Genomic DNA, 20,221 nt, shown 5'->3' on the forward strand with positions numbered 1-20,221 from the left:
CAGGTCTAAACTATTTCCATCTTAATTCACTGAAGCATAATTTGCAAAAATTCCAATTAAACAAAATGACTAATATTGAATCACTGTGCTCCCAAAACATAACATAAACTTTAACTTCTTTATTCTCTCTCCTCTTCTCCTAAACTTGTTCTTGTTTTAAAAGGTATCCCAGGCTCACCACACAATACATGCAGTACAAACTAAAGGGGAAAAGTAATAACTAATCTAGCAAATGGATAGCAACATACTCCTAAATGTAACTTCTTACATAGGGTAGTTCCCCTAACTGAGAGAAAGCAAGCTTGTAGCAGTCATGGTTATAATTCAGCTATCTCCACAATCAATACTACTACTGCAATGGAACTGACCATCAGTGATTCAGCTGGAATATATTTTCATCTTTAAATTTCACAAGGACCATATATATTATCCTTAAAGCTATGGAATATATATTCTAATATTTTATGTCTTGGATAGATATCTTTCTAAAACACTATGAAAATATGACGTGATACAAAAGTCTAGCAGACCTGGGAGTTCACACTACTTTACATAAAGGATGTAATACCTCTAATCATATAATTGCTCTGATTGCCCTGAGATCTAATCACTATTATGTAATGCCATTATCTTCATGGATTTGGCTCACCAAACTAGCTGATGAGGTTGAATGTCATTGTATTCATCAATAAATACAGTCTCCTTTACATTCAAGTAAATCTACGGAAGGATGATTGCATGGATTTGGCTATTTCACCTGCTCAGGAATTCAGTCACAGATATTTCCCTGGCCCTTTTGCTAAGCCCCGAGAATATGATGCTGACTTTCCTCCATACTCACAAAGGAAAATCTTTCCTGTGGGAATGTCTAGGTTAACGGGAACTTTAGAGAAATTAGATGAAATTAGAGAGCCTTTGCCATAATATGGTCTAAAGAAACTTCTAAATCAACAATGAGAGAACAATATTTCTACTTTAGAAAAGGAACTATTTAATGTCAAGATTTAGCAATAATGAAATCTGTGCAAAAGCCTTGTGAGACAGGGTGGAAGATATGATTTCCATTTTAAGAGTGAGAAAACTGAAGTTATGAATGTTGTGAAAATGAACAGAATCACATAGATAGTGAGTAGGTGGTGTCACTGGGGACAAAATTCTGGCAACTAGCCTAGTGCTATTTCCCCCAAGAAAGACTACCTCAAGGCATTTAATAATCAAACTCCCAAAAGTCAAGGATAAAGAAAGGATCCTAAAAGCAGCAAGAGAAAAGAAACAATATGCAATGAAGCTACAATAGGTCTGGCAGCAGACTTTTCAGCAGAAACCTTACAGGCCAGGAGAACATGGCATGACTCATTTAAAGTGCTGAAGGCAAAAAAAAAAAAAAAAAAAAAAAAAAAAAGAAAGAAAGAAAAATCCCTTGAACACTAGATCCAGTGAAAATACCCTTCAAATATTAAGGAGAAATAGAAGCATTCCCAGACAAACAAAAGCTGATGGATTTCATTAACACCAGAACTATCCTATACGAAATGCTAAAGGGAGTTCTTCACTCTGAAAGACAATGACATTAATGAGCAATAAGAAATCATCTGAAGGGGCTGGGCATGGTGGCTCACACCTGTAATCCCAGCACTTTGGGAGGCCAAGGTGGGCAGATTGCTTGAGGCCAGGAGTTCAAGACCAGCCTGGCCAACATGGTGAAACCTCATCTCTACTAAAAATACAAAGATTAGCCAGGTGTCATGGCACATGCCTGTAGTCCCAGCTACTCGGGAAGCTTGAGGCACGAGAATCATTTGAACCCAGGAGTCAGAGGTTGCAGTGAGCCGAGATCACACTACTGCACTCCAGCCTGGGCAACAGAATGAAACTGTCTCACACACACACACACACACACACACACACACAAAACCATCTGAATGTACAAAACTCTCACTGGTTACAGTAAGTACACAGAAAAATAGAATATTAAACATTGTAAGTGTGGTATGTAAACTACTCTTATCTTCAGTGGAAAGACTAAATGATGAACTTATCAAAAATAATAACTACAACAAGTTTTCAAGACAAAGTCAGTACCATAAGATAAATAAAAACAACAAAAAGTTGAAAAGTAGAGGGAGATACGTTAAAGTATAGAGTTTTATTAGTTTTCTTCTTGATTGTGTGTTTTTTCATGCAAACAGTGTTAAGTTTTTATCAGCTTAAAATAAAAAGTTATAAGATATTTGCAAGCTCCATGATAACCTAAATTCAAAACTCATATAGCAGATAAACAAGAAAATAAAAAGCAAGAAATTAAATCATACCACAAGAGAAAATCATCTTCACTTAAAGGAAGACACAAAGGAAGGAAAGAAGGAAGAGAAGACACAAAACAACCAGAAAACAACAAAATGGCAGGAGTAAGTCCTCACTTATCAATAATAACATTGAATGTAAATGGAATAAACTCTCCAACCCAAAGACACAGAGTAGTTGAATGGATTAAAAAACAAAACTCAATGATCTGTTGCCTATAAGAAACACACTTCACCTATAAAGACACACATAGACTGAAAGTAAAGGTTTGGGAAAAGACAGTCCATGCCAATGGAAACAAAGAAGAGCAGAAGTAGCTATACTTATATCAGACAAAATATATTTCAAGACAAAAGCTGTAAGAAGAGACAAAAGAGGTCACCATATAATAGTAAAGGTGTCAATTCAGCAAGATGATACACCAGTTGTAAATATACATGCACTCAACACTAGAGCACCCAGATATATGACGCAAATATTATTACAGCTAAAAAGAAACATAGACTCCGATATAGTAATAATGGAAACACAGTTTCAGCATTGGTCAGATCTTCCAGACCAAAAATCAAGAAAGAAACATCAAACTTAATCTGCATTATAGAACAAATGGACCTGATACACATTTACAGAACATTTCATCCACAGCTGCAAAATACACATTATTTTCCTAAGTACATGGATCATCCTCAAGCATAGACAATATGTTAGGTCACAAAACAAGTCTGAAAACTTTCAAAAAGTTGAAATAATATCAATCCTCTTCTCTAACCACAGTGGAATAAAACTAGAAATGAATAACAGGAGGAATTTTAGAAATTATATAAACACATGGAAATTAAAGAATATGTTCCTTAAAAATCCTAGAGGAAAACCTAGGTAGTACCATTCAGGACATAGGCATGGGTAAAATTTCATGTCTAAAACACCTAAAAGCAACGGGCAAAAAGTTAAAATTGACAAATGTGGGATTTAATTAAACTAAAGAGCTTGCACAGCAAAAGAAACTACCATCAGAGTGAAACAGGCAAACCTACAGAATGTGAGAGAAAATTTTGCAATCTACCCATCTGACAGTACAATATCCAGAAACCTACAAAGAACCTAACAAATTTACAAGAAAAACAACAACCCCATCAAAAAGGATAAGAACAGACATTTCTCAAAAGAGAGGACATTCATACAGCCAACAGACATATGAAAAATGCTCATCATCACTGGCCATCAGAGAAATGTAAATCAAAACTAATAATGAGGCTACCAGCCTCACACCAGTTGTTACGCATCATTAAAAAGTCAGGAAACAACAGGTGCTGGAGAGGATGTGAGAAATAGGAACACTTTTAATTGTTGGTGGGATTAAACTAGTTCAACCATTATGGAAACAGTATGGCAATTCTCAAGGATTCAGTCCAGATGTACCATATATGACCCAGCCATCCCATTACTGGGGATATACTCCAAAGGATTATAAATTATGCTGCTATAAAGACACATGCACACGATGTTTATTGCAAAATTATTCACAATAGCAAAGATTTGGAATCAACCCAAATGCCCATCATGACAGATTGATTAAGAAAATGTACATATGTCAATCTGCATGGAATAATTATGCAGCCATAAAAAGTGATGAGAGTTTGTCTTGTAGGGACATGGATGCAGCTGGAAACCACATCATTGAATTTTAGCAAACTATCACAAGAACAGAAAACTAAACAATCAGCATGTTCTTCACCATAGGTGGAACCGAAGAACGAGATCAATTTGGACCAGGAAGGGAACATCACACACCGTGGCCTATCATGGGGAGGGGGAGGGGGAGGGATTGTATTGGGAGTTATACCTGATAAATGATTTTAGTTGATGGGTGCAGAAGACTAACATGGCAATAAGTATATTATACATATGTACAAACCCTGTATGTTATGCATGTACCTACAACTTACAGTATAATACACAATAAATAAATAAAAATTAAAAAGAATATGTCTCTTAATGAGTAGTGGTCTACTAAAGAAATTAATACAGAAATTGAAAAATTCCCAGAAACAAGTGATAATGGAAACAGAAAACATATCAAGACGTATGGGATACAGTGAAAGCAGTACTAAAAGGGAAGTTTGTAGTCACAAGTGCCTAGATCAAAAAAAAAAAAAAAAGAAAAGAAAAGAAAAGAAAAACTTCAAATAAACAACCTAATGATGCATTTTAAACAATTAGAAAAACAAGAGCAAACCAAACCCACAATTGGTAGAGGAAAATAAATTATAAGGATCAAAGCAGAAATAAATGAGTTTAAAATGAAGAAAATAATTCAAAAGGTCAACAAAACAAAAAGTTGGTTTTCGGGAACGATAAATAAAATTCACAAACCTTTAGCCGGACTAGGGAAAAAGAGAGACGACCCATCCCAAATAAACAAAATCAAGGATGAAAAAAGGAGACATTACAACCAATCCTGCAAAAATTCAAAGGATCATTAGTGACTACTATGAGCACCTATATGCTAATAAATTGGAAAATATGGAAGACATGGATAAATTCTCAGACACTTACAAACTATCAAGATTGAACCATGAAGAAATCCAAAACCGGAACAGGCCATTAACAAGTAATGAGTTTTAACTGTAATAAAAATTCTTCTGGCAAGAAAAAACTTGGGACTTGGTGGCTTCACTGCTGAACTCCATTAAATGTTTAAAGAACTAATATAAATACTAATCAAACTATTTCACAAAACGGGACGAGGGAATACTTCCTATCTCATTTTATAAGACCAATATTACCCTGATACCAAAACCAGACAAAAACACATCAAAAAAAGAGAAAACTATAGGCCAATGTTCTGATGAGCACTGATGTAAAAATCCTCCACAAAATAATAGCAAACTGAATTCAATGACACAATAAAGCTATTATTCATCATGATAAAGTCAGATTTATTTCAGGGATGTAAGGGTGGGTCGAGATACACAAATCAATCAACGTGATACATCACATTAAACAGAATTAAGGACAAAAGCCATATGATCATTTCAATGGGTGCTGACAACACATTTGCTAAAATTCAACATCCCTTCATGATAAAAACTCTCAAAAAAAACTAGATATTGAAGGAACATGCCTCAACATAATGAAAGCCATAAATGACAGATCCATAGCTAATGTCATGCTGAAGGGAGAAAAGTTGAAAGCTTTTCATCTAAGATAGGGAACACATCAAGGATGTCCACTTTCATCACTGTTATTCAACATCCTACTGGAAGTCCTAGCCAGAACAATGAGACGAGAGAAAAAAAATTAAAGATATCCAATTTGAAAAGGAAGAAGTCAGATTATTTTTATTGGCAGATGATATGGTCTTATATTTGGAAAAACCTTAAAAGTCCACCGAAAGCTATTAGAACTGATAAATAAATTCAGTAAAGTTGCAGGATACAAAGTCAACATACAAACATAAGAAGCATTGCTAGATACCAATAGTGAAAAATCAGAAAAAGAAATCAAGACAGCAATACCATTTACAATAGCTACAAATAAAATAAAATACCTAGGAATTAACCAAAGAAGAGAAAGTTCTCTACAATGAAGACTGTAAAATATTGATGCAAGAAATTGAAGAGGACACACATTACAAAATGGAAAGATATTCTGTTTTTGGATTGGAAGAATCAATATTGTTAAAATGTCAATACAACCCAAAGCAATCTACGGATTCCATGCAATCCCTATCAAAATACCAATGACAGAAAAAAAAATCCTAATTTTTTTTTTTTTTAATTACAAAACACCCAGAATAGTCAGAGCTATCCTAAGCAAAAACAACAAAACTGGAGGAATCACATTATATGCTTTCAAATTACACTGCAGAGCTATAGTAAACAAAATAGCATGATATGGGCATAAAAACTGACACATAGACCTATGGAACATTAAAATAGAGAACCCCGAAATGAAACCATACATCTACAGTGAACTCATTTTTGACAAAGGTGCCAGGAACACACACTGGGGAAAGGACCGTCTCTTGACGCTGCTGGGAAAACTGAATATCCATATGTAGAAGAATGAAACTATACTTTTGTCTCTCACCATATACAAAATTCAAATCAAAATTGATTAAAGTGTTAAATCTAAGACCTCAAACAATGAAACTACCTCAATAAGTATTGGGAGAACTCTCCAGGACATTGGACTAGGCAAAGATTTCTTGAGAAATACCTCACCTTCACAAGCACAGGCAACCAAAGCAAAAATGGACAAATGGGATCACATCGAATGTAAAAGCTATGCACAGCAAAGGAAACAATCCACAAAGTGAAGACACAGCCCACAGAATGGGAGTGAATATTTGTAAACTACACATCCGATAAGGAATTAATAACCAGAATATGTAAGGGAGTTTAAACAACTCTCTATGAAAAAGTCTAATAATGGGATTAAAAATAGGCAAAAGATCTGAATAGACATTTCTGAAAAGAAGATATACAAATGGCAAACTGGTATATGACAATTTGCTTGACATCATTGATCACCAGATAAATGCAAATGAAAATTGCAACGAGATATCATCTCACCCCAGTTAAAATGGGTTTTATCAAAGAGTCAGGCAATAACAAATGCTGGCAAAGATGTGGAGTCAAGGGAACCCTTGTAACTGTTGGTGGGAATGTAAATTAGTATAATCAGTATGGATAACAATTTGGAGTTTACTCAAAAAACTAAAAATAGAGATACTATACAATCCAGCAATCCCATTTCTAAGTATATTTCCAAAAGAATGGAAATCAGTATATCAAAGAGATATCTGTACACCTATGTTTGCTGCAGCACTGTTCACAATAGCCAAGATTTGGAAGCAACCTGTGTCCATCAACAGATGAACGGATAAAGAAAATGTAGTACATAGATACAATGGAGTACTACTCAGCCATAGAAAATAATGAGCTCCTGTCATTTGCCACAACATGGATAGAACTGGAGGTCATTATGTTAAGTGAAGTGAAATAAGCTAGACACAGAAAGAAAAACTTTGCATGTTCTAACTTATTTGTGGGAGATAAAAATAAAATAATTGAACTCATGGACATAGAAAGTAGAAGGATGGTTACCAGAAGCTGGGAAGGGTAGTGGATGGGGGAATTAGAGAGGGCTAATGGGTATAAAAAAAAGTTAGAAAATATGAATAAGACCAATTATTTGCTAGCACAACAGAGTGACTGTAGTCAAAAATAATTTACTTGTACATTTTAAAATAACTAAAATAATATAATTGGATTGTTTGTAACACAAAGATAAATGCTTGAGGAGATGGATACCCCATTTACTCTGGTGTGATTATTATGCATTGCATGCCTGTATCAAAATATCCCACGTACACCATGAATATATACACCTACTATATACCCACGAAAATTAAAATTAAAAATGAAAGGAAACGTGTGATGTTTTAAGTAATGACAGTATAACCTAGCAATAGTGCTCATATAGCTGTCTCACAACAAAATAAAGATAAATGTCTTGTTTGAATTTCTAAGGATCAATACCCCCAAAAGAAAACATAAATTTAGCCCTGCTTTTGTGAAAAAGAAATCATTGCATTCACGTAAGTTTGTTCTTGAGAGTCTGACAGGGTATAAAGGTCACGAATAGACCCAAAAGTCAAAAACACTGGAGGGTGATAATTTAATGATTTGTACACACACGTACGGATTGGTATCATTTTTCCATTCAATCTGAGAACAGAAAAAAATCATAGAATATTTTATTTGGGGAAGACAATGCTGAGTACAAAAGCAACTTCTAATTAAATTTGTTGCTGCTCACTTTTGGAACATTCTAAAAATCTAAACTTCAATAAACCTTAATATTTAAGGTTTTAAATATTAAGACAATATTTAACCCATAATATTATCTTCCTCTATCAAAAGATGAAACCCTCGGCTGGGCACGGTGGCTCATGCCTGTAATCCCAGCATTTTGGGAGGCTGAGGTGGGCGGATCACCTGAGGTCAGGAGTTCGAGACCAGCCTGACCAACATAGAGAAACCCAGTCTTTACTAAAAATACAAAATTAGCCAGTTGTGGTGGTGCATACCTGTAATCCCAGCTACTTGGGAGGCTGAGGCAGGAGAATCGCTTGAACCCAGGAGGCGGTAGTTGCGGTGAGCCAAGATCACGCCATTGCACTCCAGCCTGGGCAACAAGAGTGAAACTCCATCTAAAATAAATAAATAAATAAATAAATAAATAAATAAATAAATAAAATTTTTTAAAAAGATGAAGATGAAATCCACAGGTAATAGAGACATAGGTAAGCATATAGTCCCATAGTCCTCCAAGAAAACATAAACTACCCATTATCTGAGTGGGACCTCTCTTTCCAGAATGGTGAGATTCTTTAAAAACCCACATGAAACTGTATTTTTTTTGTTTTTTTTGAGGTTTTGAATCCTCTCCTGAGTAATCTTCAGATGTACTAAAAAGTCCTTTGTGTTTCTCATGCCAGCTTCTGAAACCTCCCAGAATGCCCTTCCCTCCTTCAACTGCTGCTGCAGTGTGACTGTTGCCACTACCTTCATGCCACGTATTCTGATGGCTACGCTTGATCACTCTTGCTCTGTGTTGCCTGGGTGATACAGAAACATACTTCTTAAAGTACTTTTAAAATACTTTTTAAAACTAAAAATATGTTGACGTAAGGTTTTATACTATTACTCTGTAGCCTATTGGATCGTCTGTGATCCTTTGTGAATCTGTCCCATTCAAGAAACTACACAATGGAGCATCTGTGTGTCAAAAATGGATGCCACAACAGATGAGAAGGGGTTTTGATGAGGGGATTCATGGCAGAATGATTACATGTCTCAGAGCATGACTTTCCACCTGATGACTAGAAAAGTTACCCCAGATTACATGGATTGAGGGAAACGTCTACGGAAAGCACTGACTAAATAGCATGGATTCTTCAGAAAAGCTACATTTGAGCCTTGCACTTCCACTAAGCTCAACCTCATATTAAAGGTAGAGATGGAAGAGAAACTCAGATAGTTATGGGGATCAAAGAACATAGAAAACCTGGATTTCCTTTTCCAAGTGACTCTAGAAAGGGTGCAAGACTATACAGATTCAGAAATGGATGAACTGAGTATCTAGGCAAATTGGACTGAGAAAATCACAGAGTAAATTTGCACCAAGGAGTGGAAAAGAAAAAAAGATAAAGTCCATGCATCCATAAGTGGCATAGAAAGAACCAAACTAAAAGTGGCTTATCGTTGGGAGTAGGACTTGGCTATGACACGTGGGAATAGATGAACAAACGAGAACAAGGGTATGTTGGAAAATGAGAGTGTGCATGGATTACTCGAGACCACATCCCTTTCCTGTTCCTTGACAGCCTATAATCTTCCTGCAATGAAATTGAACCCTGAAAGGAAAGTCAGAAATGAGAGAGAAAGTGATTGGGTTAAGGTAAATTTCTAATATCACATAGAAATTAAATAAATAAATAATCAAGAGTTATTCATGTTTCCTTTCCAGCAAACATAAATACGTGGACCGGGAGTTTTACCAGCTACCTATGCTCCATCACTAAACAGATTAGTTTAACACAAGAAGACTGTGAAGTTGCAAAATAATAATAATCAGCTTCACGTACATCCGTGTCCTTATTTTTAAAGCAGAAAACTAAGGAAACTTTAAGGAATCATTCTTTAGCCACAGTTTTGAAGGGTAAGAATTTTCTAGTTATGTCTGTGTATTAATAGTGCCTAAGTATACATAATTAATTTACAGTCTCCATCTGTAAAATTATTTCATAGCATATAATACAGATGCACTATATCTCTTGTTTCCCACTCACAGATTCAAATCTTCACAAAGCACGAGAACTTTTGCAGTAGCTAGTGTGGAAAGAGCTTTGCAGTTACAACATCAAATAATGGGGTTATTACAAAAGGTTTTAGCAGATATGATTAACTGAAAGACTGATTTAGGTAGGCCTTCATTCCAGTTTGGAGTAGGGTTTAGTGTAGCCATAATCCATTCATTAAATTACCTCACTGTCCCCCATTCTGGGTTAGCTGTCTTCATAATACATGTCCAATAAATCTGTGCTTCTTCTCATCAGAGTAATTATTTAATAAGAGTCTGCACCCCACACTAGGCTATAATTCCATCAGAGGAGGGACCTTGTCTACTTTTTCTCACCCCAGCAGCTCCAACCGTAGCATAGCAAATATTTGCTAGAAGAATTAGTGCATGCCTCAACTGTTCATCTTACCAGTTTGCTTTTGAAATATAGTACTTGGAAAGAAATTCTTCTACCTCCTCTTCTTCCCCTATTCTGCACTATTTTATCTAATGATACCAAACTAATTACACAAACTTTTTGTTTTCCTGACTTATATTCTACCTCTAAGCTAAGAAGTCAATATAATCAGAATAAGACAAATGTCTTGTGTCCCTGTCAATGCCAGTTATAAGTCTCTGGAAGCAGCCCCATATCTTATGGCTCCCTCAGGTGTCTTTTTTTTTTTTTTTTTTTTTTTTGAGACAGAGTCTCGCTCTGTCACCCAGGCTGGAGTGCAGTGGCCGGATCTCAGCTCACTGCAAGCTCCGCCTCCCGGGTTCACGCCATTCTCCAGCCTCAGCCTCCCGAGTAGCTGGGACTACAGGCGCCCGCCACCTCGCCCGGCTAGTTTTTTGTATTTCTTAATAGAGACGGGGTTTCACCGTGTTAGCCAGGATGGTCTCGATCAGGTGTCTTATTAATATGGTCATTTCGTGATGGCACCCATGAAGGAGTTCTGAATTTTAGTGGTCATCTCAAGGTTGTAGGGCAGAGTACAAACTCTATGGCTTGTCTTAGAAAAGGACAAGAGTTCCCTGAGGGTCCAGATCTGATATTCAGAATTACTCCTGTCTGGCTAGCTAATGAGCTAAGAACAGATTCATCCAACCCGATATACTGTAACATCTTTATGGTAGTGTGTCTACAGAAATTGCTCCTAGAGTGATCTCCCTATAATAATGCAGTGGAAGAGGCTGTGCCAGCTCCTATACAATGCTAAAAACAACCATTAGAAAGGCAAGAAACACATAGCAATATCCTGAAGAACCAAAGATTGCGTTTGTCTGATTTCCTGAATCTAGTAAAAACATGGCACTACCAGAGGAACTGGATTGAGTTGGTTGGTCAGTTCAGGCATAAAAAAAACAAAACCCAAAACCAATGTGACTGTTTTGCTTTTCCTACTAAATTGCTTCAATGCACCAGATGTTTAGGTGTCATATTAAAATGTATATTCTAAAGGTTTTCAATTGTATTCCAAGCCCTATGCCTCTGATTTCTTTTTTTAATGGAGTTGCTCAGCTGTTTACTGAAATAACCAAAACGACTGGCTAGGTGTTGTGTAAAGGAATATATGTATATATTTGTATATATCAATCTCTAGTTCTCTATATTTATATATGTCTCTATATATGTATATCTGTATGTAATCTCTCCCCAAAACGAGTTATGATTTAATTACTAGCCCCATGCCTTCCTTCCAGTTACCTCCAGGCTGCTAAAGATTCCATCAGGGATTTTTATGATTCCTGTGTGGACCATTTAGAGAATACTACTGTGGCCTTTTAAACATCTCACTCCACTGCTCTCTAGCAACTCACCACGAGCATGGCAAAACTTTGAAAGGCAGCTGGGCAACACTACCTACATTCCAAGTGTTAATGTGATATCTACGTAATTTAATCTTCTCATTCTAAATACCAAACCCCGTTTTCAGAAGTTAATTGGTTTTTCTTCCTTTTTTGTTTTTATTTTTTTAATTTAAATATATTAACAGATCTTAACGTGCATTTTGATTTTCTCAGTTTTGGCAAGGTCTACATTTCAATTATCATTATTTGGGCTCACCACAGGATTTATATATTTTAAAGATTACCTTAATTAGCTCTTAAGCAAAAAAATAAGTTTTATTCTCATCAAAAGTATTATCAGCAAGCATATCCAAATGACTTTCAGACAGTTTCAGGGCATTTGCAATTCAGAGTACAGCCAAGACCATTGTGCTTTTTGTTAATTTACTCAATTTATAAGACCAAAGATAATTTAGATCTAAATACACAGACTTAAAATCTCTCTCTCTCAACATTGGGCTTAGCTCTAGAATGGCTATAAGCCAATCTTTTGAGGCTCAACTGTCATTAAGAGAAAAATGGGGTCACTCTAACCTCCTACCATAAAAAGCCACTTGAACTTTAGCTCTCTAGAAAGTCCTTTTCCTGACTTAATTATCTGGGGCTTCCTTGGGGATGTCTCATGAACGCTCCAGCATCAGTGTGGCAACATAGAAATATATCTCTTCCCTGCGGTGATGCCAGCTGCTGAAACCTCCCAGAATGTCCTCTCCCTCAACTGTTGCCACTGTGTGACCGTTACTACTGCCTTCCTGCTGCCAACTCTGATGACCATGCCTTATAGCCCTTGCTATGTGTTGCCTGGCTGTGGCATGTGCTAATGCTCCCCTAACCCTGAAGAAACACTGGTAACTGTGGATTCCAGGTAATGCTGAAGTGTAGCCCCTCTGCTGGCACAGCAGGGAATCATCTCAACCTGTAGCTTTGTATCATGTTTCATTACCAAGTAGTGCTTCCTGTGCTGCTCCTGATGCCTCACCGAGATTTTTGTGAGAAAACTTCACTTTCAGGTTTTATCAGTTGAAATCTCTTGCATTAGTCCATTCTCGCACTGCTATACAGAAATACCTGGAATTGGGGAATTTATAAAAAGAGGTTCAACTGCTCTAGGTTCCACAGGCTGTATAGGAAGCATGGCTGGGAGGCCTCAGGAAACCTTCAATCATGGTGGAAGGAGAAGAAGGCACATCTTACATGGCAGGAGGAAGAGGAAGAGAGAGAGGGGAGAGGTGCCACACACTTTCAAACAACCAGATCTCATGATAACTCACTTACCCCGATAATCCAATCACCTCCCACCAGGCCCTTCCTCCAAAACTGAGGATTACAATTAGACATGAGATTTGAGTGGGGACACAAATCCAAATCATATCACCTCTCTTTGCTAGGGTTCAGATATCTATTTAAGGGGAGCAATAGGCATTGTGATCCGACCCAAGCACCTTTCTCTCTAATAGTGGGAATATCTATGGCAAAGCAAGCCTGTGTCCCCAGCTCTCTCTTTACATAGAATCTTCTGTTTTCCATGAAACATCTCAGGTATTCGTAGAGATACATCTTAAGGATTTTCCTCTAAGGATATACTTTAATATTGCATATGCCACTCCAGAATGGCAAAGCCAACAAACCTAGGCTCAATATACAACCTGCTTTACGTTGTAGAAATTTTGGAATATTTAAACCTCATTTCACTATCGTGCATGTGTGTATATGCAAGATATCAGCTTAAGAGTTATGTGCGTGTGTTTGCAACATATCAGCATGAGAGGTAGGCGTAGCATATTAACTCGAAGAATGGATTCTGGAGCCAGATTGCTTGGAATCAAATCTTAGCTCTGTTACTTGCTAGCTCTGGGAACCTGAGCAAGTAACTTAGCCTGTTTGTGCCGCATGATTCTTATCTTTTAAAGTGTAAATATTAATAGTGCCCTCCTCCCAGGGTTGTAAAGTGATTAGATAAACTAATCCATGAAAGTTGCTTTAAACAGTACCTTACACATAATAAGTGCTATGTGAATGTTTGCTATGATGATAGTAATTGTTCTCTGAGCAGTGCAATTATTCGTTTCAGCCATCTAGGTGGTAGGAACACAGATGTGACTGAAGCAGACAAGGACCTTGACTTCACAGAGAGGGTATAACAATAAACAAATAAATACATATAATTTAAGGAAGTAATAAATGCAGAGAAAGAAAATAATTAAAAGTGAAAAGGTAAAGAAAAAGGAACACGAAGATTTAAAGGGATAATTCTGAAGCTGTAGTCAACAACGTCATATTTTGTTTTCAAAGAAACAATACATTTTTGTTGCATGTCATTACTTTTTACAATTAGATGAGTTTGAAAGTATCGATAAAACCCAGCTAAAGAGTAGTTTTAATTTCTTCTTTAGGTCATCCTGGAATATTACTGATCTGGCAATGAGATCATTGGATTGTTTTTCCTTTTTTGGTATAGTTCAGATAGCACAGAAAAATCAATTTTTTAGAAATATTTATAGTGTTTTTAGGAAGATCTGGGATTTTTATATGGATTCCATATTTATTTCATTTTTTACCTATATTTTTAAAAAATATTTTTTGCTTCTCTTGAAGATTCAAAGCACAGTGCTGAAAACTAGAACCATCTGTCCATACACTTCTGTGCTGAGAACTGAAACCACTTCTCCCCACACAGCTTACTGTTTCCATTAGGAGTTGACAAACTATAGCCAAATCTTGCTCACTGCCTGCTTTTTGTAAATGAAGCTTGAAATCCAGCCATGCGCATTTGCTTTTGTATGATCTATGGCTCTTTTTGCACTACAATAGCAGAGCTGAATAATTGCAACAGAGATCCAATAGCCTAAAAGACTAAACATTTTTACTATCTGGCCCTGTATAGACTTCTTGTCTATATCAGGATTTCTTAGCTTTGGCACTATTGACATTGGGTTGGATAATTGTGCAGGTTGTCCTCTGCTGGATAATTTTTTGTTGTGGAGGTTGTCCTCTGCATTGCATGGTTTAGTCACATCCCTGGCTGGCCTCTATCTACAAGATGCCAGTAGCACCCCACTCTCCAGGTTGTGACAATGGAAAATGTCTCCCAACTTTGCCAGATGTCCTCTGGGAGGCAAAACAGTCACAGTTGAGAACCACTGACATGACTTGAACATTCAGTTGTCTACATTAGCATCACTTTATTATTCTAGGAGACTCTTGCCCAGGCAACTAATTTTATTATTCATTATAAGAACTTCCCTAAAGCCTCACCAACTCTTCAGTGAAAAACATTAACAGTCAGCTGATGTCCTCACCTTGCTGTATTTCCAATTTTAATTAACGTATCATGATCCTTACTTAATCAAGCCCCGCATTCAGAAAACATCTTAAACCAAATTTATAATTCTCAACAAAAATCCAACCTCATTCTTCCCCCTGTGAGACAAGACCGAAACTCTGTCAAGGTGATGATCTTTCCTATTATGGCGAACAATAGATTTTGATGTGGCTTTCAAGAGGTTGTACTGGTAATATTTGGGGTGCCAGGATTTGATAGTACATCGCAAGCACTAAAATTTCAATGCCTTACACATATAAAAGAGACTTTTCTTAAAGTAATTGATTTTTAAATTTCATTTGTACAAACTTATGGGGTAAGTGAAAAATTTTGTTACATATTTATAACATGTAGTGATCCAGTCAGGGTATTTAGGGTATCCATTTTTAATTCAACCAATGATACTTGAGGCATTCATTTCACTTACTAAACCCTGTGTTGAATCTAAACTATTTCTTTTATGTGTTAGGTTTGTAAGTACCTTTTGTATTATTGATTTTGGAAGATTTAGAGTGAATCTGGAAAAGTACAGATGCCTCATTTCCAAATAAAACATTTTAATGTTATTGGGATTTGACCAACTAAGTATAATTAAACATATTTCAGAGTAAGTTATCTGTATATTGAATTGGCATACACCCTAACAAAGAGGGAGTTATCAAGTTCTACTTGGGAAAATTGTCTTGCCATTGAGTATATAAAAAAGACAAAAAAAAATCTGGGCTGGGCACAGTGACTCATGCCTGTAATCCCAGCACTTTGGGAGGCAAAGGCGGGTGGATTGCCTGAGGTCAGGAGTTCAAGACCAGCCTGGCCAACATAGTGAAACCCCATCTCAACTAAAAAGACAAAAAATTAACTGGGCATGGTGGCACATGCCTGTAATCCCAGTTACTCTGGAGGCTGAGGCGGGAGAATCGCTTGAACCTGGGAGGAGGAGGTTGCAGTGAGCTGAGATCGCACCATTGCACTCCAGCCTGGGCAACAAGAGCAAAACTCCATCAGAAAAAAAAAGACGAAAAAAAAAAAAAAGACAAAAAATATTTTCAGTGATTGGGAAAACACAGTCTATCTCCCATCCAAATGACAGTGCGTTAACCACACAAATCGTTTGTAGAGCATGTGTGTTTGAACAATATGAAATCTGGGCATCTTGAAAAAAGAACAGGATAACAGCGATGTTCAGGGAGCAAGGGAGGTAACCTTGAACTGGCTGCCGGTGAGCCGGACGGAACAGAGCCATATTTCTTCTCTTTTTAAAAGCAAACAGGAGAAATAGCGCTGAATTCTTTTTCTCATCAAGGAACATCCCTGAGAAAGAGAATGCGCTCTGAGGGTAGGCCTATAAACAACCCCCCTGGAAGCGTGCCACTTTTTTATTTTTTATTTTTTATTATTGTACTTTAAGTTCTAGGGTACATGTGCATAACGTGCAGGTTTGTTACATATGTATACTTGTGCCATGTTGCTGTGCTGCACCCATCAACTCATCAGCACCCAACAACTCGCCTTTTACTGTTGAAGCCGAAGGGATGAAATAAGCCCCGGTCTCCTGTAGCGCTCCCAGGCTTATTAGGATGAGGAAATTCCAGCCTAATAAGTTTTGGTCAGACAGGTTGTCTGCTCTGAAACCCTGTTTCCTGATAAGATGTTATCAATGACAATGCATGCCCGAAATTTCATTAGCAATTTTAATTTTAATTTTAATGCCATCCTGTGATCTCCTCCTGCACTTGCTTTGTGATGTTTTATTACCTCGTGAAGTGTGTGATCTCTGTGTTGGTACCAGAAACTGAGGCAATTGCAGGAGTTGCTGACGGCCTCGCAAATCTTAACCCTGTCACTTCGGTTAAGACCACCTAAAGTACTACTATTGTAAATTTCATATTAATCCTTGTGTGCCTGTTCTGTCTGCTGTTAGTCTGCAGGTATACCCGACAGTTCCAAAGAGACAGTGACCATCGAGAATGAGCCATGATGACAATGGTGGTTTTGTTGAAAAGAAAAGGGGGAAATGTGGGGAAAAGAGAGACCAGACTGTTACTGTGTCTATATAGAAAGAAGCAGACATAAGAGATTCCATTTTGTTCTGTATTTGAGATGCTGTTAATCTGTGACCCTACCCCCAACCTTGTCCTTGCAAGAGACATGCGCTGTGGTGACTCAAGGTTTAAAGGACTTTGGGCTGTGCAGGGTGTGCTTTGTTAAACAAGTGCCTGAAGGCAGTATGCTGGTTAAAAGTCATCACCATTCTCTTAATCTCAAGTAACCAGGGACACGTACACTGCCAAAGGTTGCAGGGACCTCTGCCTAGGAAAGCTAGGTATTGGAAGGGAAAGACCTAATCGTCCCCCAACCTGACACCCGTGAAGGGTCTGTGGGTCTGTGCTGAGGAGGACTAGTACAAGAGGAAAGAAGGCCTCTTGGCGGTTGTTGGCATTTGAGATAGAGAAAAGCATCTGTCTCCTGCCCGTCCGTGGGCAATGGAACATCTCGGTGTAAAACCCGATTGTATGTTCTGTTTACTGAGAAAGGAGAAAACCGCCTTAGGGCAAAAGGTGGGACTTGCTAGCGCAATGCTGTTCTTTATGCACTAAAAAGGTTTATGGAGATGTTTACATATGCATATCAAAGCACAGCACTTCTCCTTTAAACTTTGAGTCACCACAGCACATGTCTCTTGCAGTCTGATCTCTCTTTTCCCCACAGTGACTTCATAAAAAATGGCTAGAGAGCTGGGTGCGGTGGCTCACACCTGTAATCCTAGCACTTTGGGAGGCTAAGGTGGGGCGGATCACCTGAGGTCGGGAGTTCAAGACTAGCCTGGCCAACATGGTGAAACCCTGTCTCTACTAAAAATACAAAAATTAGCCGGGCATGGTGGTGTGTGCCTATAATCCCAACTACTTGGGAGGCTGAGGCGGGAGAATCACCTGAACCTGGGAGGCTGAGGTTATAGTGAGCTGAGATCGTGCCACTGTACTTCAGCCTGGGTGACACAGCAAGACTCCATTTAAAAAAAAAAAAAAGCCAGAGAGAGAACTTTTGCCCCTTCCACCATGCGAGAACACAGTGAGAAGGCATTGTCTATGAGGAATGTGCTCAGACATCAAATTTGCCAGCACTTTGATCTTGGACTTGTCAGCATCCAGAACTGAGAGAAATTTCTGTTGTTTATAAGGCACTCAGTCTGTGGTATTCTATTATAGTAGCAGAAATGGACTAAGACAAGTTACCAGCCGTGTTTGCCACATCCCTCTAGTTCTGTGAACTGATCCTTGAATCTACTCTTGTTCTTAGGTCCATTGATCTTAATTTTAGTACTGGAATCTTACTCCTTCTTCCTTTTAGGGACTTTTGGTCTTTCTCTGCTCAAGGATTATTCTTTTCCAAAGATTACCATGATCTCATCTTCCTTTCCACTCCCCACATCTCATCTAACCCCACACATACTCATCCCATGGAACTGACCATTCAAAGCAATTGGAAATATGGCACAGCAGCTAGTATTTCATGGCTGATGGGTCTAGTAGAAAACAGGTACTCGTTTAATATTTAAGATTCAAGGTTGCGGCCGGGCGCGGTGGCTCAAGCCTGTAATCCCAGCACTTTGGGAGGCCGAGACGGGTGGATCACGAGGTCAGGAGATCAAGACCATCCTGGCGAACACGGTGAAACCCCATCTCTACTAAAAAATACAAAAAACTAGCCGGGCGAGATGGCGGGCGCCTGTAGTCCCAGCTACTCGGGAGGCTGAGGCAGGAGAATGGCGTGAACCCGGGAGGCGGAGCTTGCAGTGAGCTGAGATCCGGCCACTGCACTCCAGCCTGGGCGGCAGAGCGAGACCTCGTCTCAAAAAAAAAAAAAAAAAAAAAAGATTCAAGGTTGCTAATAATAATAATAACTAACTTGATTGGAAAACATATTTTCCAAAGAAAGAGGATGTTGAAGTTTAGAGGACATATGAGTAGCTAAGAAATTCATTTCCCAAATGATTAGCATGGTGGCTTGCTCAAATCTATTAACTGCTTGAGATCACAAGAAATTAATACATAAGACACACTTACTTATCTCTGGGATATGGTACTATTGGAACTGATTTCTGCCTGTTAGAAATGATCAGTAATTATGAAGACAATGCAAAATCAAATAAAGAAACTTTAAAAAATTGCCCTAAAGGGGCATATGTAAGAGACATAATTAACTTTTTAACTATAAATGAAAATCTATGTGGCAGAAAGTTGCCATGAAATATATTATATAAATTTTATATTCTTGATATTCTAGTATCTACCTTTTATTTTTGATATCTCAAAATACCCTTTATACCAGACCTTCCCCATATAGCCTATTTGTATTCCTTTTTCTGATCTTATTCTATCCCCCATACCATCACTGCTGTGATCTTTCTAAGTGTAAGTCTGATTATGTCACTCTACTCTTTAAATTCTCCTTTCACGAGTTCCTATAACTTTCAAAAAAGTAGAATGCTTTAGCTTAGTACATAATGATGCTCATGATCTGTCTCTTAAATTGGCTCATCTCCCATTGTTCCCACCCCTTTCACTCTCTAAACATGCAAAGCTACTCCATTTATTTATGCCTTAATTAAATAGTGATATATTGAATACATGCCATGTGCCAGGCACTGGGCTAGGCAACAGTGATCACGATAGGCCCGGGACCTGCTATCCTAGAAGTTACAGACTAGTAAAGGATCTTGTCAAATAAATAGATGGATAGAAAACATTCCCAATCCATATACAAGAGGAGAAGATAGTCAAGGAAGTTGTATTAGTTACCTACTGCTAAACAATAAACCATCCCAAAACAGGAATTTAAAGCAATTGCAAGCATTTAATATTATTACCTCTCATGACTCTGAGTATGGGC

Source organism: Papio anubis, chromosome X, assembly GCF_008728515.1.
Source record: "Papio anubis isolate 15944 chromosome X, Panubis1.0, whole genome shotgun sequence".
Lineage (NCBI taxonomy): Eukaryota > Metazoa > Chordata > Mammalia > Primates > Cercopithecidae > Papio > Papio anubis.